General features: G+C 54.0%; 1 protein-coding gene across 1 annotated transcript in view; it reads right to left on the bottom strand.

Annotated features, from left to right (window-relative positions):
• The window catches only part of ACP5 (acid phosphatase 5, tartrate resistant), an 87,441-nt gene extending 63,375 nt beyond the window's left edge, over window positions 1-24,066 (bottom strand). Inside the window, exon 1 of the mRNA XM_069604206.1 lies at window positions 23,919-24,066. The gene's annotated coding sequence lies outside the window, so the exon portion shown is untranslated. The remainder of the gene's footprint in view (window positions 1-23,918) is intronic.
• Window positions 24,067-27,675: the final 3,609 nt, after the last annotated feature.

Here is a 27,675-nt window from a genome sequence, read left to right as displayed (position 1 = left end):
CGCGTTGGCTCAGTTTAGCTGAACCGGGGTGGTGTAATATCTATAGCAGATCTTACAGCCCCCCCCCCCTCCCTTGTTCGTAGCCTGGTCCAAATTTTCCCCCATTCCTCGACATCGATAACTCGGCCCAGGTCCTTCTGCCATTCCGCGAGTAGCTTTTAAAAAAAATATTCTTTATTAAAGTTTTCGAAGAGCCTCACAATCCGTTTAACTTGCCCAAGTAATGATCCTTTAACAGTGCGTCTACATCAAGTTTTCTGTACCTCTGTTCGCCGCGCATCTCTCAACATCTTTGGGCGAAAGAGTTCACATGCTCGACAGAGCTTTTCCGGGTGAGCTCGAGGGAGACGGAGTTTGCACACGCTGTGTGTGTTCTCCCACAGGAATTTCCTGTTACAAGAGGCGCAAAACCGAAACAGTGCTTTTTCGGTGACTGGGCAGCCAGACCGTAAGAATAAAAGAGAAGTGTAAGCAGAGACATACTCTAAATGTATATAAAAGAAATGTGGATTCCTCCCGCTCGCCCTACTGTGAAGAAGTGTCATACTACCGCTGTGTCGAGCAGTACTCTCGATAAGCCGCAAAACATATATCACGCTAGATATAAAAAAGCAAGGAACTCTGCAAAGAGACCAGGATGGTGGAACAAAACAAACACAAACGCTCTCAAACTGGCAAAGAAGGAAGACTAGCAAACTCACCAGTGCCATAGGCCGAGGGCTTTTCTTTGAAATCCCACGAGGGTTGATGACCATAGAAGATCAGGAATGGCCTGCCTCCCTACCAAGAAGAGCCAGGGGGAGGTCCTGCAAACCTGTGTGGGGACCAGGGCTGGAACAGCCAGTCACCTGCACAGCTTCAAGAGGACCAGGGCTAGAACAGCCAGTCACCTGCACAGCTTCAAGCATAGTGAGGTATCCCACAAACCTGTGTGGGGACCAGGGCTAGAACAGCCAGTCACCTGCACAGCTTCCAAGAGGACCAGGGCTAGAACAGCCAGTCACCTGCACAGCTTCAAGCATAGTGAGGTATCCCACATACTTGTGTGGGGACCAGGGCTGGAGCAGCCAGTCACCTGCACAGCTTCAAGCATCCCACAAGCTTGTGTGGGGACCCGGGCTAGAACAGCCAGTCCCGTGCACAGCTTCAAAAATAGTAAGGTATCCCACATACCTGTGTGGGGACCAGGGCTAGAACAGCCAATCACCTGCACAGCTTCAAGAATAGTGATGTATCCCACATACCTGTGTGGGGACCAGGGCTGGAGCAGCCAGTCACCTGCACAGCTTCAAGCAGCCCACAAGCCTGTGTGGGGACCCGGGCTAGAACAGCCATCCAGTGCACAGCTTCAAGAATAGTGAGGTATCCCACAAGCCTGTGTGGGGACCAGGGCTAGAACAGCCAGTCACCTGCACAGCTTCAAGAGGACCAGGGCTAGAACAGCCAGTCACCTGCACAGCTTCAAGCATCCCACATACCTGTGTGGGGACCAGGGCTGGAACAGCCAGTCACCTGCACAGCTTCAAGCATCCCACAAGCCTGTGTGGGGACCAGGGCTGGAACAGCCAGTCACCTGCACAGCTTCAAGCATCCCACAAGCCTGTGTGGGGACCAGGGCTGGAACAGCCAGTCACCTGCACAGCTTCAAGAGGACCAGGGCTAGAACAGCCAGTCACCTGCACAGCTTCAAGCATAGTGAGGTATCCCACAAACCTGTGTGGGGACCAGGGCTAGAACAGCCAGTCACCTGCACAGCTTCCAAGAGGACCAGGGCTAGAACAGCAAGCCACCTGCACAGCTTCAAGCATCCCAAAAGCCTGTGTGGGGACCAGGGCTAGAACAGCCAGTCACCTGCACAGCTTCAAGCATAGTGAGGTATCCCACATACTTGTGTGGGGACCAGGGCTGGAGCAGCCAGTCACCTGCACAGCTTCAAGCAGCCCACAAGCCTATGTGGGGACCCGGGCTAGAACAGCCATCCAGTGCACAGCTTCAAGAATAGTGAGGTATCCCACACGCCTGTGTGGGGACCAGGGCTAGAACAGCCAGTCACCTGCACAGCTTCAAGAGGACCAGGGCTAGAACAGCCAGTCACCTGCACAGCTTCAAGCATCCCACATACCTGTGTGGGGACCAGGGCTGGAACAGCCAGTCACCTGCACAGCTTCAAGCATCCCACAAGCCTGTGTGGGGACCAGGGCTGGAACAGCCAGTCACCTGCACAGCTTCAAGCATCCCACAAGCCTGTGTGGGGACCAGAGCTGGAACAGCCAGTCACCTGCACAGCTTCAAGAGGACCAGGGCTAGAACAGCCAGTCACCTGCACAGCTTCAAGCATAGTGAGGTATCCCACAAACCTGTGTGGGGACCAGGGCTAGAACAGCCAGTCACCTGCACAGCTTCCAAGAGGACCAGGGCTAGAACAGCAAGCCACCTGCACAGCTTCAAGCATCCCAAAAGCCTGTGTGGGGACCAGGGCTAGAACAGCCAGTCACCTGCACAGCTTCAAGCATAGTGAGGTATCCCACATACTTGTGTGGGGACCAGGGCTGGAGCAGCCAGTCACCTGCACAGCTTCAAGCATCCCACAAGCTTGTGTGGGGACCCGGGCTAGAACAGCCAGTCCCGTGCACAGCTTCAAAAATAGTAAGGTATCCCACATACCTGTGTGGGGACCAGGGCTGGAGCAGCCAGTCACCTGCACAGCTTCAAGCATCCCACAAGCCTGTGTGGGGACCCGGGCTAGAACAGCCATCCAGTGCACAGCTTCAAGAATAGTGAGGTATCCCACAAGCCTGTGTGGGAACCAGGGCTAGAACAGCCAGTCGCCTGCACAGCTTCAAGAGGACCAGGGCTAGAACAGCCAGTCACGTGCACAGCTTCAAGCATCCCACATACCTGTGTGGGGACCAGGGCTGGAACAGCCAGTCACCTGCACAGCTTCAAGAATAGTGAGGTATCCCACATAACTGTGTGGGGACCAGGGCTGGAACAGCCAGTCACCTGCACAGCTTCAAGCATCCCACAAGCCTGTGTGGGGACCCGGGCTAGAACAGCCATCCAGTGCACTGCTTCAAGAATAGTGAGGTATCCCACATACCTGTGTGGGGACTAGGGCTAGAACAGCCAGTCACCTGCACAGCTTCAAGCATAGTGAGGTATCCCACAAACCTGTGTGGCGACCAGGGCTAGAACAGCCAGTCACCTGCACAGCTTCAAGCATCCCACAAGCCTGTGTGGGGACCAGGCTAGAACAGCCAGTCACCTGCACAGCTTCAAGAGGACCAGGGCTAGAACAGCAAGTCACCTGCACAGCTTCAAGAGGACCAGGGCTAGAACAGCAAGTCACCTGCACAGCTTCAAGCGTAGTGAGGTATCCCAAAAACCTGTGTGGGGACCTGGGCTAGAACAGCCAGTCCCGGGCACAGCTTCAAGCATAGTGAGGTATCCCAAAAACCTGTGTGGGGACCTGGGCTAGAACAGCCAGTCACCTGCACAGCTTCAAGCATAGCAAGGTATCTCACAAACCTGTGTGGGGGCCAGGGCTAGAACAGCCAGTCGCCTGCACAGCTTCAAGCATCCCACAAGCCTGTGTGGGGACCCGGGCTAGAACAGCCATCCAGTGCACAGCTTCAAGAATAGTGAGGTATCCCACATACCTGTGTGGGGACCTGGGCTAGAACAGCCAGTCACCTGCACAGCTTCAAGCATAGCAAGGTATCTCACAAACCTGTGTGGGGACCAGGGCTAGAACAGCCAGTCACCTGCACAGCTTCAAGCATTCCACAAGCCTGTGTGGGGACCCAAGCTAGAACAGCCAGTCCCCTGCACAGCATCAAGAATAGTGAGGTATCCCACATACCTGTGTGGGGAACAAGGCTAAAACAGCCAGTCACCTGCACAGCTTCAAGCATCCCACAAACCCACTCCCGTGCATAGCGTCAAGCATAGTGAGATCCCACAAACCTGTGTGGGAACCAGGACTGGAAGAGCAAGTCACCAGCATAGTGAGGTATCCCACAAACCTGTGTGGGGACCCGGGCTAGAACAGCCAGCCCCGTGCATAGAATTGAGCATAGTGAGGTATCCCCCAAACCTGTGTAGGGACCCGCGCTAGAACAGCCAGTCCCGTCAAGCATAGTGAGGTATCTCATACCTGTGAGGAGACCAGGGCTGGAAGAGCCAGTCACCTGCACAGCGAGGTATCCCACAAACCTGTGTGGGGACCAGGGCTAGAACAGCCAGTCGCCCGCAAAGCTTCAAGCATAGTGAGGTATCCCACATACCTGTGAGGAGACCAGGGTTGGAAGAGCCAGTCACCAGCACAGCTGCAAGCATAGTGAGGTATACCACACCCCTGGTAAGTCCCTGCAGGCAAGAGACATGGTCTTAAGGCGCTATGCTAGTAAGATGTTGGAAACTCTTCGTCGGAAGCACTGTGTTGCACCCAACGCAAACTTGGAAGAAGAAATTAGAAGACTACAGAATCCAAAGGGGCATCCTCTGAGAAAAGAACACCCCATAAAATGATGGGTGTCCTGCACCCTGCAGGTGTCAAACTGGAGACGCAGCGAAGAAGATCCAAATGATGAGCGCCCTTCCCACTTAAAGCTTCTCAAATCCTTCACAGACTCCAATGTGGCTCACCGACCACATCTCCAACCCCCACCAGCCAACACCACTATAGTTTGTTTGTTTATTTGGTAAGGCGCACCAAACCCTTGGGTGTCCGGGCGCCACAGTATACACAATAATTCTTAAGCTTAGGTACAGTACTTGGCACAAGTATATACAACAGAGATGCATAAAATATAGAATGTAGCTTTGAATGTCAAGAGACGCTAGCATGTTTATCTATATGGACATATATACAAGTCATATTTATACATTTCCATCGTATATTTATATAGCATATACAACCTTCTGGGTGCTCATGCAGGCATCATTTCCTAGTGTGCAGAATTAGTTCACAGATAGAAGTTGGATGGGGGCCGGGTGTAGTAGGAAAGGTGTGGGTATAGTTATGCGTCATTGGCGCGCAGCCATTTGATTGCCTTATGTCTAAATATGGGGTAAGGTTGCTCAAGTCTAAGGTCAAGTGGTAACGTATTCCAGCATTGTGCAGCTTTAACAGGAAAGTTGGTACCTCCCACTGTCGATCGTTTGAATTTAGGGGTCTCTAGCATGAATGTGTTAGCAGATCTTGTAGGGCGGGTGACTATTCTCCTAGTAATTTTTTCCATAAGGTAAGGAGGGGAGCTAGGTTGTTCAGGCATTTGGATGTGAGGGAAGCTGTTTTGAGGAGGATTCTATCCATTATCTTGAGCCAGTTAACCTCTTTTCTGAATTTAGTGATATGCTCTCTATGAGGGATATCCAGTGCTGCTCTCACGGCATCGTTCTGCAGTCTTTGAATTTTATCTGTGATATATTTGTTGGCTCCTGCATACAGGGCATTGCAGTAATCTAATCTTGACATAATCAGAGCATTGGCTAAAGTGATATAGCTCGCGCAAGAGAGGTACGGTCTGGATGCTCGGATAAGTTTGCAAGTGTAAGTTGTAGAAGAGGCATGGGAGTTCACTTGCTTTTTAAGTGCGAGGGAGGAGTCCAAGTAGAGTCCAAGAGTTTTAACCACGGACATCACCTTGATAGGATTATCAATGTTGAAGGATGTGTAGTTTGTGCTTAATTTTTGGAAATTAGCTTCAGAGCCTAGGATTAGTAACTCAGTTTTATCGTCATTTAGGCAGAGGCCATGGGAGGCCATCCATGCCTGAATGAGGGTGTAGATCTTGTTCACCAAGGCAGAGTCAGCCTCGAAGTTGCCCGAAAGGGATGATGATGATCTGGGTGTCATCTGCATAATTTGTGTAGGTTACACCCAGTCTGTCCAACTTGTCAAACAAAGGCTTGGTGAAGATATTGAATTTACAAAAACCGACAAAGGGGTACTCACACTCGAGACAGTCCTAGATTCTGTCCGACATTCAAATTAAATCTCCATAGTAATTTAAAGGCTAGTGTTTGCGAGGCAAATCACTGGGGATACACCAAGGGAGCAGTCTGAGAAATGCTAACCATAAATTTATTGTTGAAAGCATAGTTTTTTTGAGATTTTACACAATTTCTAAAGCAAAAAATAAGTAGAGTAGAGCAATTGAAAAAATAAAGAAAAACAGAACATTCATCACAAATATATTAAGTGCAAAAGAAGGGGTAACATATTAATCACATCAAGATAAAACAATTATTACAGGCTACCCATAGTTCCTGCAGGATAAGGCCTACCAGGGTGTATAAAAAATTACCCTGGTAGGTATGTAAAAAGAATATTATTTTAGCTGAGTTTGTATATTTAATCTGCCAACGTGTGGGAAAGAATCAAAAGTTCGTTCCTAAAGGGAACAACATATATATAAATCACGTTTCGGCATGCCAAACTGGCATCAGTAGTCAGAGCCTTCCTCAGGGCAGGATGGAGGCGAGTTGATAGTATCACCCTAGAGGGGGCAGAAAAAAGGGAATACTTAAGTCATATAGACAGGCTGCTATACAGACAACTTCAGAGGGATATCATAATTCAAGTGTATGCTGTCATAAATATACGGACCACTCACCCAGTATAGATTAAAGAACGGAGTGCAGTCCGTAGAAGGCTACTTTTCCAAACCTATCGAACTTCGTACGCTGTGTAACAATGCGGCCAAGTAGAAAGAAAAAGGTAGAGCGCACCTGGGTCACGCTTCTGAAAATGCTGTGGAGAGAATTGTACATGGTGGGGGAGACACAGGATCCTTGTGGGACACCGCAGGTTATTTTGATAGGGTCAGCAGAGGCGGAAGTGGAGAAGACTCGCATAGTGCGGTGAGCTAAGAAGGAATGGATCCAGGCTATAGCATCTCCAGTGAAGTTGGCGGCAGATTTGAGGTGGTTGTATAGGACTGCATGGTCCACCAAGTCAAAGGCTACCGACGGGTCTAGTAAGAGAAGCAGAGCTGTTTTACCATTATCCTTTAGATCCTCAATTTGGGTCTTAAGGACTAGCAGGGCTGTTTCTGTGCCATGGAGGGGGCGGAAGCCAGATTGCCGTGAGCCAAGTAAGTGGTTATCTTTAGTCCTGAAATTGTATGTAGGCAGCTTTATCTAGGATTTTAAGTTAAAAAGGCACGGTCGGTCTATAGTTAGTAGGGATGGTGGGGTCCAGGGTTTGTTTTTTAAGTAATGGGAGGACCCAGGATTCTTTGAGGTTGGCAGGAGGAATTTATGAGCTTAGAGATAGGTCCCTAGCTGCATCCTTTATTATTTGCGCTGCGCAAGTGTCGCCCTTACAATTTGAAGGTTTGAGGGAGAGTATTATTTTATCTGTCGTTTATGGATATAGCCTTGAATCTGAAGGGTGTGGTTGTTCTAGTCTCCGGAGGATGAGAGATTTGTTGATCGGACGTTGATAATGTGGCTTTTTTGGGTGCAATTTTACATTGGAGAGGAGATTTTATTAGATAGGGCATTTTGTATGTTGGTGCACCATACTTTATTTTTAGGGGCATTGTCTATCGGTTGAATAGCGGATTCCAGTTCACACAGGATGGAGAAAAGCTCTTTAGTATTAGAGTTAGCTTTTGCAATCCTGTCATTGAAGAAGTTCTTCTTGGTTAAGGTTATTTCTTTTTTGTAGAGTTTGGCAAATTCAGTTAAGTATTTTTATTGTTTTCATTGGGGGAGTGGCGGCAAATAGATTGGATTTTTCTTTTTTGTAATCTTAGAGATTTGAGATGGGGGGTGAACCAGGCATTAAAGTGCGTTTCCTGTTTAGCTTTGCGCAGGTTGACAGGAGCAATTGCATTGAGTGCGTTGGTCATCGCATCATTGAAGGTATTTACCAAGGTGTCAGGGTTGTTACTTTTTGAGCCAGAGATAGCAGGAAGGAGAATGGTGATACATTTTTCAATAGTTATATCCTTCTTACTTCTGGTCAGGAGGGGGGGGGTGCCATATTGTTGGTCTTAGGACCAAGAAGATCTAGTGTGGCTGAGAAGGTTATTAGATAGTGATCTGTCCATGTGAATGGAGTAAGGGCTCACAGAGCGGTAGGCTGCAGACCCTTGCTCTTACCAACTAGAAAACCCACCAGGAGAAACCGCAGCACATGTCCATTTACCATGAAAGGTGACATTTCCACCACAAGGTAACTTTAACCGCACACCCAACCTTTCGTTCCGCTTAGCCCCCTGATGGCCCAACCGGACATGTGCTTTCGTGTGGTGCACTTCAGGAGTGCTTCTATGCCAAAAGAAACGGTGCTAGACAGTTCACGAGACAAGGGGAAAGCAGGGTCAAAAGCCAAGTGTCACATGGGCAGCAACATTGAATGAACATGCATTGTTTAATGCCAGGGTCGGTGCACTAAGGGTAATTGCCACAATCCAGGTGAACATGAATGCGAGGACTGGCACTGCCAGGAACACGCGTGGAAACCCAGAGATGCAGCCCCCTGTGATAACATGGGGAGTTCCTGGGCCACCACCAAGCCCAGGTTCTTGGTTGAGACCAGGCCCCAAACGATGGAGACAATTGAGAGGGACAAAAGCATCCCACAGCACACGCAATCCCCCCCCTCCATTTGCCCGCAGCAACTTTAAAGGTGGTTAGCCTCCATCCAGTCTGTTACGGCCCTCATACAACATGGTCTGGGTAGCATCCATCCTGTCTGATATGGTGGCTCTCATACAGCAGGATCTGGTTATCCATCCAATCTGATACGGCCCTCATACAGCATGGTCTGGGTAGCATCCATCCAGTCTGATACAGCATTGTCTGGGTAGCATCCATCCAGTCTGATACAGCATTGTCTGGGTAGCATCCATCCAGTCTGATACAGCATGGTCTGGGTAGCATCCATCCAGTCTGATATGGTGGCCCTCATACAGCATGATCTGGTTATCCATCCAGTCTGATACAGCCCTCATACAGCAGGATCTGGTTATCATCCATCCAGTCTGATATGGTGGCCCTCATACAGCATGATCTGGTTATCCATCCAGTCTGATACAGCCCTCATACAGCAGGATCTGGTTATCATCCATCAAGTCTGATAGAGCCTTCATACATCATGGTCTGGGTAGCATCCAGCCTGATACGGCGGCCCTCATAGAGCATGGTCTGGGTAGCATCCATCCAGTCTGATACAGCATGGTCTGGGTAGCATCCATCCAGTCTGATACAGCATGGTCTGGGTAGCATCCATCCTGTCTGATATGGTGGCTCTCATACAGCAGGATCTGGTTATCCATCCAGTCTGATACAGCCCTCATACAGCAGGATCTGGTTATCATCCATCAAGTCTGATAGAGCCTTCATACATCATGGTCTGGGTAGCATCCAGCCTGATACGGCGGCCCTCATAGAGCATGGTCTGGGTAGCATCCATCCAGTCTGATACAGCATGGTCTGGGTAGCATCCATCCAGTCTGATACAGCATTGTCTGGGTAGCATCCATCCAGTCTGATACAGCATGGTCTGGGTAGCATCCATCCAGTCTGATACAGCATGGTCTGGGTAGCATCCATCCAGTCTGATACAGCATTGTCTGGGTAGCATCCATCCAGTCTGATACAGCATTGTCTGGGTAGCATCCATCCAGTCTGATACAGCATGGTCTGGGTAGCATCCATCCAGTCTGATATGGTGGCCCTCATACAGCATGATCTGGTTATCCATCCAGTCTGATACGGCCCTCATACAGCAGGATCTGGTTATCATCCATCAAGTCTGATAGAGCCATCATACACCATGGTCTGGATAGCATCCCTCACACACCAGTGATCTGGAGATATGGCTTAATCGGGGCCCCTCGCCCAGGGAGACGAGGAGCGCTGCGTCATCTGCACGCGTGGAGAATAGAAAGAGAAGCGGAGCTTCTGGAAGGCACTGAAGACCCTAGCCTTGCCCTGGTGACCGCTCCAGTCAACCCTACTTCTCCCACCCCAGGGCACCCCTACCCATGCCAGCAACCTCTGCACGCTGTCCGTCACCCCTGGCCGTCTCCCCCATGGTGCAAAATGTGCACCCACCATTGGCTAGTGATATTCGACTCTTGGCGAGTAATTACAGGTGTGTTTAGAACCGAGGTGGCGAGTGACTGTTCATGGCTGGCTAGTAGCTTGAAACTTGAAGGTTTGCACCCTGTGTCTCCCATGAACAGCGCTCTGTGACTACAAAAGACTGTAAAAGGCAAGCTACTCACGGGTGGCATTGCACTAGAATAGTGTTTACACCAGCCTGCCCTGGCCTAGCGCCCTGAAGATGCCATCTCTGGCAGCGCATAAACCCAGGGCAACGCTAGAAGCTGCGATTAACAAAAACACGCACTCGTGGCTCAGCCTTTTCCACGGTTCGGTCATTATTTCCCAATAGTGACTCACTCCCACGGCCCTGATAATCCCAGTCATGTGCCTGCAGGCTGGGCACAATAAGGAGACAGCGACAGCGAGTCACAGCCGGGACAGGGCACGTGCTGCTTAGCGAGCAAAGGGCAGCCGGTCAGGTGAAGCTTGCAGAGGGGACAAGACCCCATCCAACCTGTCCAGGACTTCAGTACCCTGCCCCTTCCGACCCAGGGCTAGGTGCCCCCCCCCCCCCCAAGGACCCTTGGAGCAGGGCTCCTGGGACCAGGGGGAGACCCTGCCCCTTCCGACCCAGGGCTAGGTGCCCCCCCCCCAAGGACCCTTGGAGCAGGGCTCCTGGGACCAGGGGGAGACCCTGCCCCTTTCGACCCAAGGCTAGGTGCCCCCCCCCAGGACCATGGGAGCAGGGCTCCTAGGATCAGGGGGAGACCCTGCCCCTTCCGACCCAGGGCTAGGTGCCCCCAAGGACCCTGGGAACAGGGCTCCTGGGATCAGCGGGAGGCCCTGCCCCTTCCGACCCAGGGCTAGGTGCCCCCCCCCCAGAACCATGGGACCAGGGGGAGACCCTGCCCTTTTCGACCCAAGGCTAGGTGCCCCCCCCCCCCAGGACCATGGGAGTAGGGCTCGTGGGACAAGGGGGAGACCCTGCCCCTTCCGACCCAGGGCTAGGTGTCCCCCAGGACCATGGGAGCAGGGCTCCTGTGACCAGGGGGAGACCCTGCCCCTCCGACCCAGGGCTAGGTGTCCCCCAGGACCATGGGAGCAGGGCTCCTGGGACCAGGGGGAGACCCTGCCCCTTCCGATCCAGGGCTAGGTGTCCCCCAGGACCATGGGAGCAGGGCTCCTGGGACCAGTGGGAGACCCTGCCCCTTCCGACCCAGGGCTAGGTGCCCCCCAGGACCCTGTGAGCAGGGCTCCTGGGGCCAGGGGGAGACCCTGCCCCTTCCGGCCCAGGGCTAGGTGCCCCCCAGGACCCTGTGAGCAGGGCTCCTGGGACCAGGGGGAGACCCTGCCTCTTCCGGGCTAGGTGTCCCCCAGGAACCTGCGAGCAGGGCTCCAGGGGCCAGGGGGGAGACCCTGCCCCTTCCGACCCAGGGCTAGGTGCCCCCAAGGACCCTGGGAGCAGGGCTCCTAGGATCAGGGGGAGACCCTGCCCCTTTCGACCCAAAGCTAGGTGCCCCCCCCCCGCCCCCCCCCCAGGACCATGGGAGCAGGGCTCCTACGATCAGGGGGAGACCCTGCCCCTTCCGACCCAGGGCTAGGTGCCCCCAAGGACCCTGGGAGCAGGGCTCCTAGGATCAGGGGGAGACCCTGCCCCTCGACCCAGGGCTAGGTGTCCCCCAGGACCATGGGAGCAGGGCTCCTGGGACCAGGTGGAGACCCTGCCCCTTCCGACCCAGGACTAGATGCCCCCCCAGGACCATGGGAGCAGGGCTCCTGGGGCCAGGGAGAGACCCTGCCACTTCCGACCCAGGACATGGGCTAGGTGTCCCCCAGGACCATGGGAGCAGGGCTCCTGGGGCCAGGGAGAGACCCTGCCACTTCCGACCCAGGACATGGGCTAGGTGTCCCCCAGGACCCTGCGAGCAGGGCTCCGGGGGCCAGGGGGAGACCTGCCCCTTCCAGGCTAGGTGCCCCCCAGGACCCTGGGAGCCGGGCTCATGGGGCCAGGGGGAGACCTTGCCCCTTCCGGGCTAGGTGCCCCCCCAGGACCCTGGGAGCCGGGCTCATGGGGCCAGGGGGAGACCCTGAACCTTCCGGGCTAGGTGCCCCCCCAGGACCCTGGGAGCCGGGCTCCTGGGACCAGCGGGGAGGGGAGGGCGCCTGTGCTCCTCCAGAACAGGAGCATCGCAGCTCCTGCTACCTCAGGGTCTGTGCTCCCCAGGAGTAGCCCGCTCCCTGCGAACTGGGGTCCCCAGCTGGGCACCTGTGCCATGGGGGTGGGGTCCGAGTCCTCCAGGACCGTACGTGACCCTCATCCCGAGGCGCTACACTGGAGCGGCCTGTACCTCCTGGAGCAGCCTGACCAGTGTAACCTGGGTCACTGAGCCCCACCCCCATTACTGGAGTAGCCTGACCAGTGTAACCTGGGTCACTGAGCCCCACCCCCATTGCTGGAGCAGCCAGACCAGTGTAACCTGGCTCACTGAGCCCCACCCCCATTGCTGGAGTAGCCTCACCAGTGTAACATGGGTCACTGAGCCCCACCCCCATTGCTGGAGTAGCCTGACCAGTGTAACCTGGGTCACTGTGCCCCACCCCGTTGCTGGAGTAGCCTCACCAGTGTAACCTGGGTCACTGTGCCCCACCCCCATTGCTGGAGCAGCCTCACCAGTGTAACCTGGGTCACTGTGCCCCACCCCCATTACTGGAGTAGCCTGACCAGTGTAACCTGGGTTACTGTGCCCCACCCCGTTGCTGGAGTAGCCTCACCAGTGTAACCTGGGTCACTGTGCCCTACCCCCATTGCTGGAGTAGCCTCACCAGTGAAACCTGGGTCACTGTGGCCTACCCCCATTACTGGAGTAGCCTGACTAGTGTAACCTGGGTCACTGTGCCCTACCCCCATTACTGGAGTAGCCTGGCCAGTGTAACCTGGGTCACTGTGCCCCACCCCCATTACTGGAGTAGCCTCACCAGTGTAACCTGGGTCACTGTGCCCCACCCCCATTGCTGGAGCAGCCTCACCAGTGTAACCTGGGTCACTGTGCCCCACCCCCATTACTGGAGTAGCCTGACCAGTGTAACCTGGGTTACTGTGCCCCACCCCGTTGCTGGAGTAGCCTCACCAGTGTAACCTGGGTCACTGTGCCCTACCCCCATTTCTGGAGTAGCCTCACCAGTGTAACCTGGGTCACTGTGGCCTACCCCCATTACTGGAGTAGCCTGACTAGTGTAACCTGGGTCACTGTGCCCTACCCCCATTACTGGAGTAGCCTGGCCAGTGTAACCTGGGTCACTGTGCCCCACCCCCATTACTGGAGTAGCCTCACCAGTGTAACCTGGGTCACTGTGCCCCATCCCCATTGCTGGAGCAGCCTGACCAGGAGCAGAAGCCAACTAATACCATACCATTTTTTCAAAGGGGATGGGGTTCAGAGAATAGCTTAAAAGGTTGATCATGTGACTTTTGGCAGTATCTATTAACATTAGCCTATTGAGTGTATTACATACATTTATTTTAAAGTGTCACACTCAACGTACCACCATATATGCCAGAGATAATAACCAGCGGCTCTCCATATGTTGTGGACTAGGACTCCCATGATCCTTCACCATTGGCTATACTGGCTAAGGTTGATGGTATTTGTAGTCCAAGACATCTGGAGGGCCAGGGGATGCAGACCACTGTTAATTAGGCCCAGTCGCCATATACCAGAAACCCTTCATATGTCCAGGCTTAGCCTCATCTGCTTGGGTACTACATTGCTCAGATAAGCACTCATTGGCATGTGCCCGTTTCTCAATAACTATGATAGAGCACAGTTCGCAAAAACCCTTCATTCCCTCTTACCAGCTTCCAACAACAGAACCCCCCCATACAAAACAGGGCAGGACCAGGTCGCAGCATTGCAAGCTTCCATCACACAGGCGCTCTAGCAGCAGCAGCGCAAGCTTTCTCCACACACGAGCTCTAGCAGCAGCAGCGCAAGCTTCCATCACTCAGGCGCTCTAGCAGCAGCAGCGCAAGCTTTCTCCACACAGGCGCTCTAGCAGCAGCAGCGCAAGCTTTCGCCACACAGGCGCTCTAGCAGCAGCAGCGCAAGCTTTCGCCACACAGGCGCTCTAGCAGCAGCAGCGCAAGCTTTCTCCACACACGAGCTCTAGCAGCAGCAGCGCAAGCTTCCATCACTCAGGCGCTCTAGCAGCAGCAGCGCAAGCTTCCACCACTCAGGCGCTCTAGCAGCGCAAGTTTCCACCACTCAGGCGCTCTAGCAGCGCAAGCTTTCTCCACTCAGGCGCTCTAGCAGCAGCAGCAGCGCAAGCTTCCTTCACACAACTCATGCTACCCCCAGCCTGTCGCCCCAGAGCTCGCTCACCCACCCCCATGGCTGGTACAACTCATGCTACCCCCAGCCTGTTGCCCAATAGCTCAACCACACACCCCCAAGGCTGGTGCAACTCATGCTACCCCCAGCCTGTCGCCCCAGAGCTCAACCACCCACTCCCATGGCTGGTGCAACTCATGCTACCCCCAGCCTGTCGCCCCAGAGCTCGCTCACCCACCCCCATGGCTGGTGCAACTCATGCTACCCCCAGCCTGTCGCCCCAGAGCTCAACCACCCACTCCCATGGCTGGTGCAACTCATGCTACCCCTACCCCCATGGCTGGTGCAACTCATGCTACCCCCAGCCTGTCGCCCCAGAGCTCGCTCACCCACCCCCTTGGCTGGTGCAACTCATGCTACCCCCAGCCTGTCGCCCCAGAGCTCGCTCACCCACCCCCATGGCTGGTGCAACTCATGCTACCCCCAGCCTGTCGCCCCATAGCTCAACCACCCACCCCCATGGCTGGTGCAACTCATGCTACCCCCAGCCTGTCGCCCCATAGCTCAACCACCCACCCCCAAGGCTGGTGCAACTCATGCTACCCCCAGCCTGTCGCCCCAGAGCTCAACCACCCACTCCCAAGGCTGGTGAAACTCATGCTACCCCCAGCCTGTCGCCCCAGAGCTCGCTCACCCACCCCCATGGCTGGTGCAACTCATGCTACCCCCAGCTTGTCGCCCCAGAGCTCGCTCACCCACCCCCATGGCTGGTGCAACTCATGCTACCCCCAGCCTGTCGCCCCAGAGCTCGCTCACCCACCCCCATGGCTGGTGCAACTCATGCTACCCCCAGCCTGTCGCCCCAGAGCTCGTTCACCCACCCCCATGGCTGGTGCAACTCATGCTACCCCCAGCCTGTTGCCCCATAGCTCAACCACCCACCCCCAAGGCTGGTGCAACTCATGCTACCCCCAGCGTGTTGCCCCATAGCTGTGTTTCTGCTACAAAACCCCAAATGCCATACATTACGGGGCTATAGTAAGAGGGTCCAATCATTTTGATACAACTTCAAGAATACACTTGGATGGGCACGAAGAGGGGGTACAGAGGGTTTCATGCGGGGTGTGCAGGTTAGGGAGACCACGGAGGCAGACCCAGTCTTAATTGGTTGCTGGATCTGCTGACATGGTGCACAGACATCTAGCCTGCATGGCAATCCATTCCATTCCGGCGACACTAGTCCGGCCCTGGTCCCAACCCCCCCCCCCCCCCCATTGTAAACACATGCCTACAAGTCCCAGAATTCAAAGTTAATATCAGGAATGGATAATGTTAGCATGCCTGCCTTCATTTCACAAGAGATTTCTGGGGACCCATGGGTATGCGATATTTCGGCTATGGGATGAACCCCTTTTAAAAAGACACGTTTTAGGTCTTTCTGGAGCATAAAAATACAAATGGTACCAATCCCTGCCCTTTCCCCCCCAGAGAGAAGCAGCAGAGAAGCTAGTAATGCTACCAATCCCTGTCCCCTTTCCCCAGACACCCCCAGACAGAAGTTAGTAATGCTGCCAATCCCTGTCCCCAGACACCCCAGACAGAAGTTAGTAATGCTGCCAATCCCTGTCCCCAGACACCCCCAGAGAGAAGCTAGTAATGCTACCAATCCCTGCCTTCTTTCTCCAGACACCCCAGAGAAAAGCAGCAGAGAAGCTAGTAATGCTACCAATCCCTGTCCCCTTTCCCCAGACACCCCCAGACAGAAGTTAGTAATGCTGCCAATCCCTGTCCCCAGACACCCCCAGACAGAAGTTAGTAATGCTGCCAATCCCTGTCCCCAGACACCCCCAGAGAGAAGCTAGTAATGCTGCCAATCCCTGCCCTCTTTTCCCAGAGAGAAGCTAGTAATGCTGTCAATCCCTGCCCTCTTTTCCCAGACAGAAGTTAGTAATGCTGCCAATCCCTGTCCCCAGACACCCCCAGAGAGAAGCTAGTAATGCTGCCAATCCCTGCCCTCTTTTCCCAGAGAGAAGCTAGTAATGCTGTCAATCCCTGCCCTCTTTTCCCAGAGAGAAGCTAGTAATGCTGTCAATCCCTGCCCTCTTTTCCCAGACAGAAGTTAGTAATGCTGCCAATCCCTGTCCCCAGACACCCCCAGAGAGAAGCTAGTAATGTTGCCAATCGCTGCCCTCTTTTCCCAGAGAGAAGCTAGTAATGCTGTCAATCCCTGCCCTCTTTTCCCAGAGAGAAGCTAGTAATGCTGTCAATCCCTGCCCTCTTTTCCCAGAGAGCAGCTAGTAATGCTGTCAATCCCTGCCCTCTTTTCCCAGACAGAAGTTAGTAATGCTGCCAATCCCTGTCCCCAGATACCCCCAGAGAGAAGCTAGTAATGCTGCCAATCCCTGCCCTCTTTTCCCAGAGAGAAACTAGTAATGCTGTCAATCCCTGCCCTCTTTTCCCAGACAGAAGTTAGTAATGCTGCCAATCCCTGTCCCCAGACACCCCCAGAGAGAAGCTAGTAATGCTGCCAATCCCTGCCCTCTTTTCCCAGAGAGAAGCTAGTAATGCTGTCAATCCCTGCCCTCTTTTCCCAGAGAGAAGCTAGTAATGCTGTCAATCCCTGCCCTCTTTTCCCAGAGAGAAGCTAGTAATGCTGTCAATCCCTGCCCTCTTTTCCCAGACAGAAGTTAGTAATGCTGCCAATCCCTGTCCCCAGACACCCCCAGAGAGAAGCTAGTAATGCTGCCAATCCCTGCCCTCTTTTCCCAGAGAGAAGCTAGTAATGCTGTCAATCCCTGCCCTCTTTTCCCAGAGAGAAGCTAGTAATGCTGTCAATCCCTGCCCTCTTTTCCCAGACAGAAGTTAGTAATGCTGCCAATCCCTGTCCCCAGACACCCCCAGAGAGAAGCTAGTAATGCTGCCAATCCCTGCCCTCTTTTCCCAGAGAGAAGCTAGTAATGCTGTCAATCCCTGCCCTCTTTTCCCAGAGAGAAGCTAGTAATGCTGTCAATCCCTGCCCTCTTTTCCCAGACAGAAGTTAGTAATGCTGCCAATCCCCCCCAGACACCCCCAGAGAGAAGCTAGTAATGCTACCAATCACTGCCCTCTTTCCCCAGAACCCCCCCCCCAGAGAGAAGCTAGTAATGCTACCAAATCCCTGTCCCCAGACACCCCCAGAGAGAAGCTAGTAATGCTACCAATCCCTGTCCCCTTTCCCCAGAGAGAAGTTAGTAATGCTGCCAATCCCTGTCCCCAGACACCCCCAGAGAGAAGCTAGTAATGCTACCAATCCCTGCCCTCTTTTCCCAGAGAGAAGCTAGTAATGCTGTCAATCCCTGCCCTCTTCTCCCAGAGAGAAGCTAGTAATGCTGTCAATCCCTGCTCTTTCCCCAGAGAAAAGCAGCAGAGAAGCTAGTAATGCTACCAATCCCGGTCCTCTTTCCCCAGACACCCCAGAGAGAAGTTAGTAATGCTGCCAATCTGTCCCCTGACACCCCCAGAGAAAAGCAGCAGAGAAGCTAGTAATGCTGCCAATCCCTGCCCTCTTTTCCCAGAGAGAAGCTAGTAATGCTGTCAATCCCTGCCCTCTTCTCCCAGAGAGAAGCTAGTAATGCTGTCAATCCCTGCTCTCTTTCCCCAGAGAAAAGCAGCAGAGAAGCTAGTAATGCTACCAATCCCGGTCCTCTTTCCCCAGACACCCCAGAGAGAAGTTAGTAATGCTGCCAATCTGTCCCCAGACACCCCCAGAGAGAAGCAGCTGAGAAGCTAGTAATGCTGTCAATCCCTGCCCTCTTTTCCCAGAGAGAAGCTAGTAATGCTGTCAATCCCTGCTCTCTTTCCCCAGAGAAAAGCAGCCGAGAAGCTAGTAATGCTGTCAATCCCTGCCCTCTTTTCCCAGAGAGAAGCTAGTAATGCTGTCAATCCCTGCCCTCTTTTCCCAGAGAGAAGCTAGTAATGCTGTCAATCCCTGCCCTCTTTTCCCAGAGAGAAGCTAGTAATGCTGTCAATCCCTGCCCTCTTTTCCCAGACAGAAGTTAGTAATGCTGCCAATCCCTGTCCCCAGACACCCCCAGAGAGAAGCTAGTAATGCTACCAATCACTGCCCTCTTTCCCCAGAACCCCCCCAGAGAGAAGCTAGTAATGCTACCAATCCCTGTCCCCAGACACCCACAGAGAGTAGTAATGCTACCAATCCCTGTCCCCAGACCCCCCCAGAGAAGCTAGTAATGCTACCAATCCCTGCCCTCTTTCTCCAGACACCCCCAGAGAAAAGCAGCAGAGAAGCTAGTAATGCTGCCAATCCCTGCCCTCTTTTCCCAGAGAGAAGCTAGTAATGCTGTCAATCCCTGCCCTCTTCTCCCAGAGAGAAGCTAGTAATGCTACCAATCCCGGTCCTCTTTCCCCAGACACCCCAGAGAGAAGTTAGTAATGCTGCCAATCTGTCCCCAGACACCCCCAGAGAGAAGCAGCCGAGAAGCTAGTAATGCTGTCAATCCCTGCCCTCTTTTCCCAGAGAGAAGCTAGTAATGCTGTCAATCCCTGCCCTCTTTCCCCAGAGAGAAGCTAGTAATGCTACCAATCTCTGCCCTCTTTTCCCAGAGAGAAGCTAGTAATGCTGTCAATCCCTGCCCTCTTTTCCCAGAGAGAAGCTAGTAATGCTGTCAATCCCTGCCCTCTTTTCCCAGAGAGAAGCTAGTAATGCTGTCAATCCCTGCCCTCTTTTCCCAGAGAGAAGCTAGTAATGCTGTCAAATCCCTGCTCTCTTTCCCCAGAGAAAAGCAGCAGAGAAGCTAGTAATGCTACCAATCCCGGTCCTCTTTCCCCAGACACCCCAGAGAGAAGTTAGTAATGCTGCCAATCTGTCCCCAGACACCCCCAGAGAGAAGCAGCCCAGAAGCTAGTAATGCTGTCAATCCCTGCCCTCTTTTCCCCAGAGAGAAGCTAGTAATGCTGTCAATCCCTGCCCTCTTTTCCCAGAGAGAAGCTAGTAATGCTGTCAATCCCTGCCCTCTTTTCCCAGAGAGAAGCTAGTAATGCTGTCAATCCCTGCCCTCTTTTCCCAGAGAGAAGCTAGTAATGCTGTCAATCCCTGCCCTCTTTCCCCAGAGAGAAGCTAGTAATGCTGTCAATCCCTGCCCTCTTTCCCCAGAGAAAAGCTAGTAATGCTACCAATCCCTGCCCTCTTTCCCCAGAGAAAAGTTAGTAATGCTACCAATCCCTGCCCTCTTTCCCCAGACACCCCAGAGAGAAGCCGCAGAGACAGCAGGCAAGCTGCATTCAGTGTGCAGTCATAGCACACATTTTGTATTCTTGAACAGCACTTGTATTAACATCATGAAGATATACAAGTACCAGAATCCAATATGAAGGGAACCGAACAGCAATAATGTTTACACCGGATAAGGAGCAGAGATGTAGTGTGAGGAATACACCCTTGAGGTACACAGGCACACGCTGGGAGATGTAGTGTGAGGAATACACCCTTGAGGTACACAGGCACTCGCTGGGAGATGTAGTGTGAGGAATACACCCTTGAGGTACACAGGCACTCGCTGGGAGATGTAGTGTGAGGAATACACCCTTGAGGTACACAGGCACTCGCTGGGAGATGTAGTGTGAGGAATACACCCTTGAGGTACACAGGCACTCGCTGGGAGATGTAGTGTGAGGAATACACCCTTGAGGTACACAGGCACTCGCTGGGAGATGTAGTGTGAGGAATACACCCTTGAGGTACACAGGCACTCGCTGGGAGATGTAGTGTGAGGAATACACCCTTGAGGTACACAGGCACTCGCTGGGAGATGTAGTGTGAGGAATACACCCTTGAGGTACACAGGCACACGCTGGGAGATGTAGTGTGAGGAATACACCCTTGAGGTACACAGGCACTCGCTGGGAGATGTAGCGTGAGGAATACACCCTTAAGGTACTCGCTGGGAGATGTAGTGTGAGGAATAGAGGTTTGCAAGTTACTGCAACGCATGATGCGGAAGAAATGGCCACACAAGTGAAAGAAAAAGTGGGGGATTTTAAAACGCAAACTTTTAATGTATAGTTTGCTACTTTTTTTTTAATTATATGTGTTTCAATTGTATCGTATGGTTTTGATTTAAAGCCGCATCACAATTTATTTTGAAATGGCAAATAGCAGGGCCCAGTGGGCTTTCCAAAGTTTAAAAAGAGTGTTAACTTTGTGATTAAATTTACTTTACAGTAAGGGGCCATTTCATTAAGTGTGCAGGAAGCACAGGGGGGATGGGGGTTTGAAATGCAAATGCAGTGCTAATTACCAACCATTAACACTGAATAGTAGTTGCGCCTGCCCTAGAATAGGGTCCCGCCCCATTCTTCACATGGGGGGAGGGGGTCAAAGCGCTGCTTTTAATGTTCCTGGGTAGCGATGGCTCTGCCCAGGGAAAGCCGAGGTTACTTTCCTGAATGGGCCCCATCAGGGCGAAGACCCCGTGAAAGCAAAGCAGCCCACTGTAGCAGGTCCATACAGAGCATGGAGAGCGCCAGCCCACGCCCCGGGACTATGGAGTAATGGGAGTCACGCCGGGGTATCCAACAATCCCCGCTGATGGATCCCATCTACCAGCAAAAAGAAGCCAGCCAGCCAGCCAGCCTCCCCCACCCCGCCTGGCCAGCGAGCGCGGTCCTTGGGCGAGCCGCGAGACCCCCTGTACACAGGGTCTCTGTGCTCCAGAACATTAATCACCATGGCCTCCATGCTGCCCAGGCCCGGAGTCCCACCCCCGCCTCCCCTCACCCCTGGTCTCTGTGCTGTCCCCCGCGACCCTTGGTCTCTGTGCTCCCCGGGACTAGAGCTGCCTGTCCCCCGCGACCCTTGGTCTCTGTGCTGCCCGGGACTAGAGCTGCCTGTCCCCCGCGACCCTTGGTCTCTGTGCTGCCCTGTGCTCCCCGGGACTAGAGCTGCCTGTCCCCCGCGACCCTTGGTCTCTGTGCTGCCCTGTGCTCCCCGGGACTAGAGCTGCCTGTCCCCCGCGACCCTTGGTCTCTGTGCTGCCCGGGACTAGAGCTGCCTGTCCCCCGCGACCCTTGGTCTCTAGAGCTGCCTGTCCCCCGTGGTCTCTGTGCTGCCCGGGAATAGAGCTGCCTGTCCCCTGCGACCCTTGGTCTCTGTGCTCCCCGGGACTAGAGCTGCCTGTCCCCCGCGACCCTTGGTCTCTGTGCTCCCCGGGACTAGAGCTGCCTGTCCCCCGCGACCCTTGGTCTCTGTGCTGCCCAGTACTAGAGCTGCCTGTCCCCCGTGGTCTCTGTGCTCCCCAGTACTATAGCTGCCTGGCCCCCGCGACCCTTGGTCTCTGTGCTGCCCAGGACTAGAGCTGCCTGTCCCCCGTGGTCTCTGTGCTCCCCAGTACTAGAGCTGCCTGTCCCCCGCGACCCTTGGTCTCTGTGCTGCCCAGGACTAGAGCTGCCTGTCCCCCGCGACCCTTGGTCTCTGTGCTGCCCAGGACTAGAGCTGCATGTCCCCCGTGGTCTCTGTGCTCCCCAGTACTAGAGCTGCCTGTCCCCCGCGACCCTTGGTCTCTGTGCTGCCCAGGACTAGAGCTGCCTGTCCCCGTGGTCTCTGTGCTCCCCAGTACTAGAGCTGCCTGTCCCCCGCGACCCTTGGTCTCTGTGCTGCCCAGGACTAGAGCTGCCTGTCCCCCGCGACCCTTGGTCTCTGTGCTGCCCAGGACTAGAGCTGCCTGTCCCCCGTGGTCTCTGTGCTCCCCAGTACTAGAGCTGCCTGTCCCCCGCGACCCTTGGTCTCTGTGCTGCCCAGGACTAGAGCTGCCTGTCCCCCGCGACCCTTGGTCTCTGTGCTGCCCAGGACTAGAGCTGCCTGTCCCCCGTGGTCTCTGTGCTTCCCAGTACTAGAGCTGCCTGTCCCCCGTGACCCTTGGTCTCTGTGCTGGCCAGTACTAGCGCTGCCTGGCCCCCGCGACCCTTGGTCTCTGTGCTGCCCAGTACTAGAGCTGCCTGTCCCCCGTGACCCTTGGTCTCTGTGCTGCCCAGGACTAGAGCTGCCTGTCCCCCGTGGTCTCTGTGCTCCCCAGTACTAGAGCTGCCTGTCCCCCGCGACCCTTGGTCTCTGTGCTGCCCAGTACTAGAGCTGCCTGGCCCCCGCGACCCTTGGTCTCTGTGCTGCCCAGGACTAGAGCTGCCTGTCCCCCGCGACCGTTGGCCTCTGTGCTGCCCAGTACTAGAGCTGCCTGGCCCTCGCGACCCTTGGCCTCTGTGCTGCCCAGGACTAGAGCTGCCTGGCCCCAACCCCCAGAACCCAAGCAGCGCGTGATACCTGGAATGGAAGCCTCTGCACCAAGTCATTTAGATAGGTGCACGCCTAACAAGTCGGGTTTCTGCAACACGGAGTCGACTTCTGCACTTATTGCCCCACCCAGGGTCACGAGAGTCAGAATAGAAAGGAAAAGAGACTGTCCATTCCGGCCGGGAAATGGTACTCCAGTCCCGGTTTTTAGTTTGCATTTTGGTAACTGCAGGTCTGAGTTTGAAATGGAGAAAAGCGGGACTACACGTCGCAGAATACAAAGTAAAACCGGCCCTGGATCATCATCTCCCGAATGCACCATGAGAGCGCATGCGCTATGCCCAGAACCCGCTCAAATAACAGCTCAACATGCGTCTCCCATCACTGCGAAGACCCAGTGAAACCAGCCCTACTGTGACAAGACCACACAGACCAAGAAGAATACAAACCCACGACTACATACTCAACCCGAGAAGATGGAGTAATGAGGCTCAAGCCTCGGTATCCAAAAAATCACCGCTGATGGATAAAAATCTATCAGCAAGAAGAACAAGCGCCGCGCTCACACGCGTGTGCTGTGCCCTGCAGACTCTGGTCGCCAGACGTCCAAAAACAGGGGGACCCCACCGATATGGGGGGGCTCCGACAGCCCCCACCAGCCAGCGGCGAGGAAATCGGCGGCCCTTTTAAATGGAGGATCAAGTCACATTCACACAGTCCAAAAAGTGCCACAGACAGCAGACCCCCCCCCCCAAAAGCCGGAAACATGGCAGCAGGTAGGAAAGACGGTCAATAATGACCAATATTGATGACGCAGCAGGGACTACCACACAGCTCCGCCGGTTTTGGGAGGGGGCGAGTCCGAGTTTCTGAATGTTTTCAAAGACCCCACACGGAGCCCCCAACCCAAGCGGCTTTGGAGTTTGGACACTCCCCCCGCCAACCCCACCTGGGTCTCCTAGGAAAAATGGAGAACGCTGCCTTACCTCGCCCTCGCATGACCCCAAGCACCTTGTGCAAGCGCCTGGAAGAGGAAGGGAGCCCCCAACCCCCCCCCCATTTCTCGGCTTCAATGGGGGCGCCGTAACCGCCTCGAGCACCCAGGAACCTCCGCCTTGTAGTGCTCGTTTAGTTAAAGCCTTTTTCCCCTGTGGATGAGCTAAAAAAAAAACCCTCAAGAGAAAAAAATCAAGCATAAAAACGACTCTGCAATGAAAGAGATATTGGGGGGCTTGCCCCCTTACCTCGGTCCCGCGGAGAGGGTGCCCTCAGCCTTGCCCCTTCTGTCCCAGAGTTCCGACTCCCTCCCCTCTGCTCTCACACTCACTGCAAACAGCCCTCAGCAGGTTCCACCCCACGCCCCCCTGTCCTGCCCTCCTCCAGCCCCTTCCCTCCCCTCCCCTCCCCTTCTTCCTCCAAGAACAAAAACAAGAGCTGTTGCTGGAGTCCTCTAGAGCACGAGACTACACAACAGCAAAGGGGCACAACAATAAAGTTGCCCCCAACGGGCCCGTTTTTTATGTTCATTCTGTACATTTATTATGGGGAAAGCAAAACTACAAGTCTCGCAGTGCAAAGACGAAAACCAGGACTGGATACGCTCGTGGGGTGGAGTGACGTAAGAAGGGGGAGGCCTTGGGAGTGGGCCAGTGTTTGCAGGCCAGAGTCTCACTCACTCCCCCCTGCCCCAAAGACCCAATACTTGGGATGCCCAGATGACTTAGTGCCACAGGACTCCATTTTCAAGCCTCTTTTAATTAAAGAAAAAGTTGTGTGTTCCGGGGTTTGCATGCCTCCTTTCATGGGGTAGCAGGGGGAGGGGGGCATGGATGTCACTCTCAGCCAGCTGTGACCTTTCATCTAGGAGCTTGTTAGAATCTCAAAGCAAAACTACAGGTCCCAGCATGCAAAGAGGTGTTGGCTGAAAAGCCGAACTGGCCAAAGGTGTTGTACACTAGAGGGGAGTATTCAACAGCAATGGAGCCATTTTAAATAGTCGCCTTTAGCTTTAACTGAATAAACTGTTCTTTGTTGCCGCATTTTATTATATTGAGTGAGCATTTGTTTGGCGCCTATACAGCAGAATTGAGTTTCAAGGCGCCACAGGCTAATGGGGAGGGAACATGGGGGGAATTAATAACAACGGCAAAACAGCAAGTATACACTCGTGGTCCGGATGTGCAAGTGCAGTGAAGAGAAGCGCAAGAGATGGGATCCGTGGAAATAAAAAAAACGAATGGACGAAAGTGCCCACTCCAGTATTAGAAAAATAACCAAAGTCGCGTAATGCCGATCGAGGGGAGAGGGGGGTTGCAGGGTGTACCCCGAGCCCCTTGATCGACATTAAGGGCTTCGAGGGTGTCCCCCCGCTTCTCTAAAAAGGAAAGATGGGGACAAATAGAGTTTAGAAAAAAGCAAAGCACCCTGCCTGCTTCGGAAATCCCACTTTAAGATGGGGGGAATAAATGAACAAGTGCTGGAGGTTGCCCGGGAGGGGTACCACTCCCAGCCAGGAGAAGGCCTCAGGCTAAGTGCTGGGGCAGATAAGTCCCCGGGTGGGGGCACAGGGGCCCGCAGGGGGCAGTGCACGGGGGGAGGAGCCTGGTAACCTCTCAGATGCATGAGGACCAGGCCAATGTTACATCCGCCGTGCGTCCCTCTACGCGGTGACGCAAGGCGTCTAAATAAAGGCCCCGCCCCTGCTCCGCGGAGGCAGTTCTGGGGCACGATAGTAGCACAAAGGTGTCCGTGTCTTCTTTGCTCCTGGCGGAGCCGCGCAGGAAGGCCTACATCCCCGGGCCAATCCTCCCTTCTTCCCGCCGACGCCTCAGCCGGAACCAGGGATCCAACAGCGGCAGTGCGGTAGTTAACAAGGAAGGGAAAGAGGTAGAGAAGAGTAGAGTTTTGAGAAGTTTCTGGTACTTAAGAAGGTCCCGCTCTAGTCTGAGAGGGGCCGGGAGGAGAGGGGCCCAACACGGATGACTTGTGAAGGGGAGGGATAGATGCAAGCAGGCTGTTTTGACAGGGAGTCACCCCGCCACTGTAATGATGAGAACCTAAGTCCTGGGTGCTTGCCAAAGCGTGGTGGCACTGTGCTCCATCTTGCGAGGGCTTGTGACTCAGATGGTGCTCAAAGGCGCGTGACTCCATTGAAGTCTATAAGAGGCCCGAGGGTAGGCTGAAGATGTTCCAGAGTGTGAGGCTCATTGCGTGGGTTGCAGGCGATTGTGGCAGGGGATGGCGACAGGAAGGATGTGATTTTGGACATCAGGAGGAAGATTGATCGGTGTGTGCGTGGGGGAATGGATTTGGAGTTGGCGTGGGTCCCCAGTCACAGTGGCATTTTGGGTAATGAGCTGGTGGATCGGGCGGCGGGTGAGGGTATGAGAAGGGGAGCGGTTGATGTGAGGCTGCCTTTGAGTGTGGATGAGGTGAAGGCTGTGGTGGTGAGACGGGTCATGGGTGAGTGGCAGGAGAGGTGGGTGAGTGGGGTGAAGGGCAGGTGGATGTTTGGTGTTTGTGGGAAAGTGCCCGTGAAGGTGATTGCGGGGAGTCTGGAATGGAGGAGGGGGGAGGAGGTGATGCTGAATCGATTAAGGATAGGGCATGTGGGGCTGAATGACTGTATCGAGTGGGGAAGCGTGAGACGAGGGATTGTGCGGTGTGTGGGGTGCCTGAGACTGTGGGACATTTTCTGCTTAGATGTGAGAGACTTGTTGAGGAGAGAGAATTGATGAGGGTTGGGTTATCTGCACTGGGTGTGGCTGAGCAGAGTGGGAAGGCTTTGCTGGGAGGAGACGGGGTGAGAGGCAGGAGGAGGAACAGTGTGATGTTGGATTTTGTGAGGCAGACGGGGCGTGGGTGGAGTTATGAGTTTATGTGAGACAAGTATTGATTGGTGGGTCTGGTGCACATCATCCTATAGGATGGGGAAGCGCCTGCGTGGGTCTGCCCACGCCTCCAATGATTGAGAAGAAGAAGGAGTGTGAGGCTCACGGTCCCTGATTTCCTATTGGACACCTTTCCGCGCCAATGTTTCGCCGTCTTTTTGGTGGGTTCTGGCACTTTTAGTCCTGAATTGTAAGCGGAACAGCAAAAGCCGTGACTGGATAAGCTGCCCGCGTTTGGTATGAGACAGGCACGGACTTTGAGGAAGTACTCGCACCCGACCTGGACAGGACTATACACAGCTAGCACTGTGCGGAGTGGCGAGGCCGTACAGGGGACACGTACACCTCTTTCAAGGTCAAGGGGGGTGAACTGCACCATTATAAACATTCTTTTTGTACATAGTTTCCCCCTGGCCTGTTGCCATGGACGCCACTATTTGCCAGACCGCCGGTCCTCGCTTGTAAACCACATCGCATTGCATTCTGGAACTTGCAGTTCAGCATTGAATTCCCTTTAGCACTATGCGCTTAGCAATCACAGAAAAGTCCTGTTGTCGAAAAAGCCAGGGCTGGTTGGAGGAGGGTCACATGGCAGGGGGCCAGTTTACACCTTTGTACTAAACTGAGCTCTTACCAGCCCCCACCTCTGCGACATTTGAGCCTCTTAGAGCTTTTCAACACACTGCATTCCTGCACCGTCGACAAGGGTTAAAGGTCATTTTAGGGCAGGGTCCGGGGCATCCCTCCCTGTAAAGAAGAGTAAACCCCATCCCCCACCGGCCTAGCCTTCTCACGTTTCGGCGGAGGAGATATCCTGTTCTTAAACGCCCCTATACGTGAGCGAGTTCTTCTTTTACAGCTCCAACCGAAAACTGAATAGCCAGTAGGCGCATTGGATCATTGGCCAATCGTGTGAGCAACTCAGCCAGTCCTATTTCTTTTTGTATTCCTGGTGCACCATTTTTAATCGGAAAAGTTAAACTACATGTCCCAAGATGCAAATGAGACGAGGGCTGCCAGTTGCCAACACGATCCATTCCAACCTGTAGGTGCTTTACCAGTCCTGTATTTTTTCTTTGCATTCTGGGACTTGTAGTGCGAGTTTTAGAAT

This window comes from Ambystoma mexicanum, chromosome 3q (genome assembly GCF_040938575.1).
Source record: "Ambystoma mexicanum isolate Mex_15411 chromosome 3q, UKY_AmexF1_1, whole genome shotgun sequence".
NCBI lineage: Eukaryota > Metazoa > Chordata > Amphibia > Caudata > Ambystomatidae > Ambystoma > Ambystoma mexicanum.
Note: the sequence above shows the minus strand (reverse complement) of the source record. Positions and strands in the feature narration are given on the sequence as shown.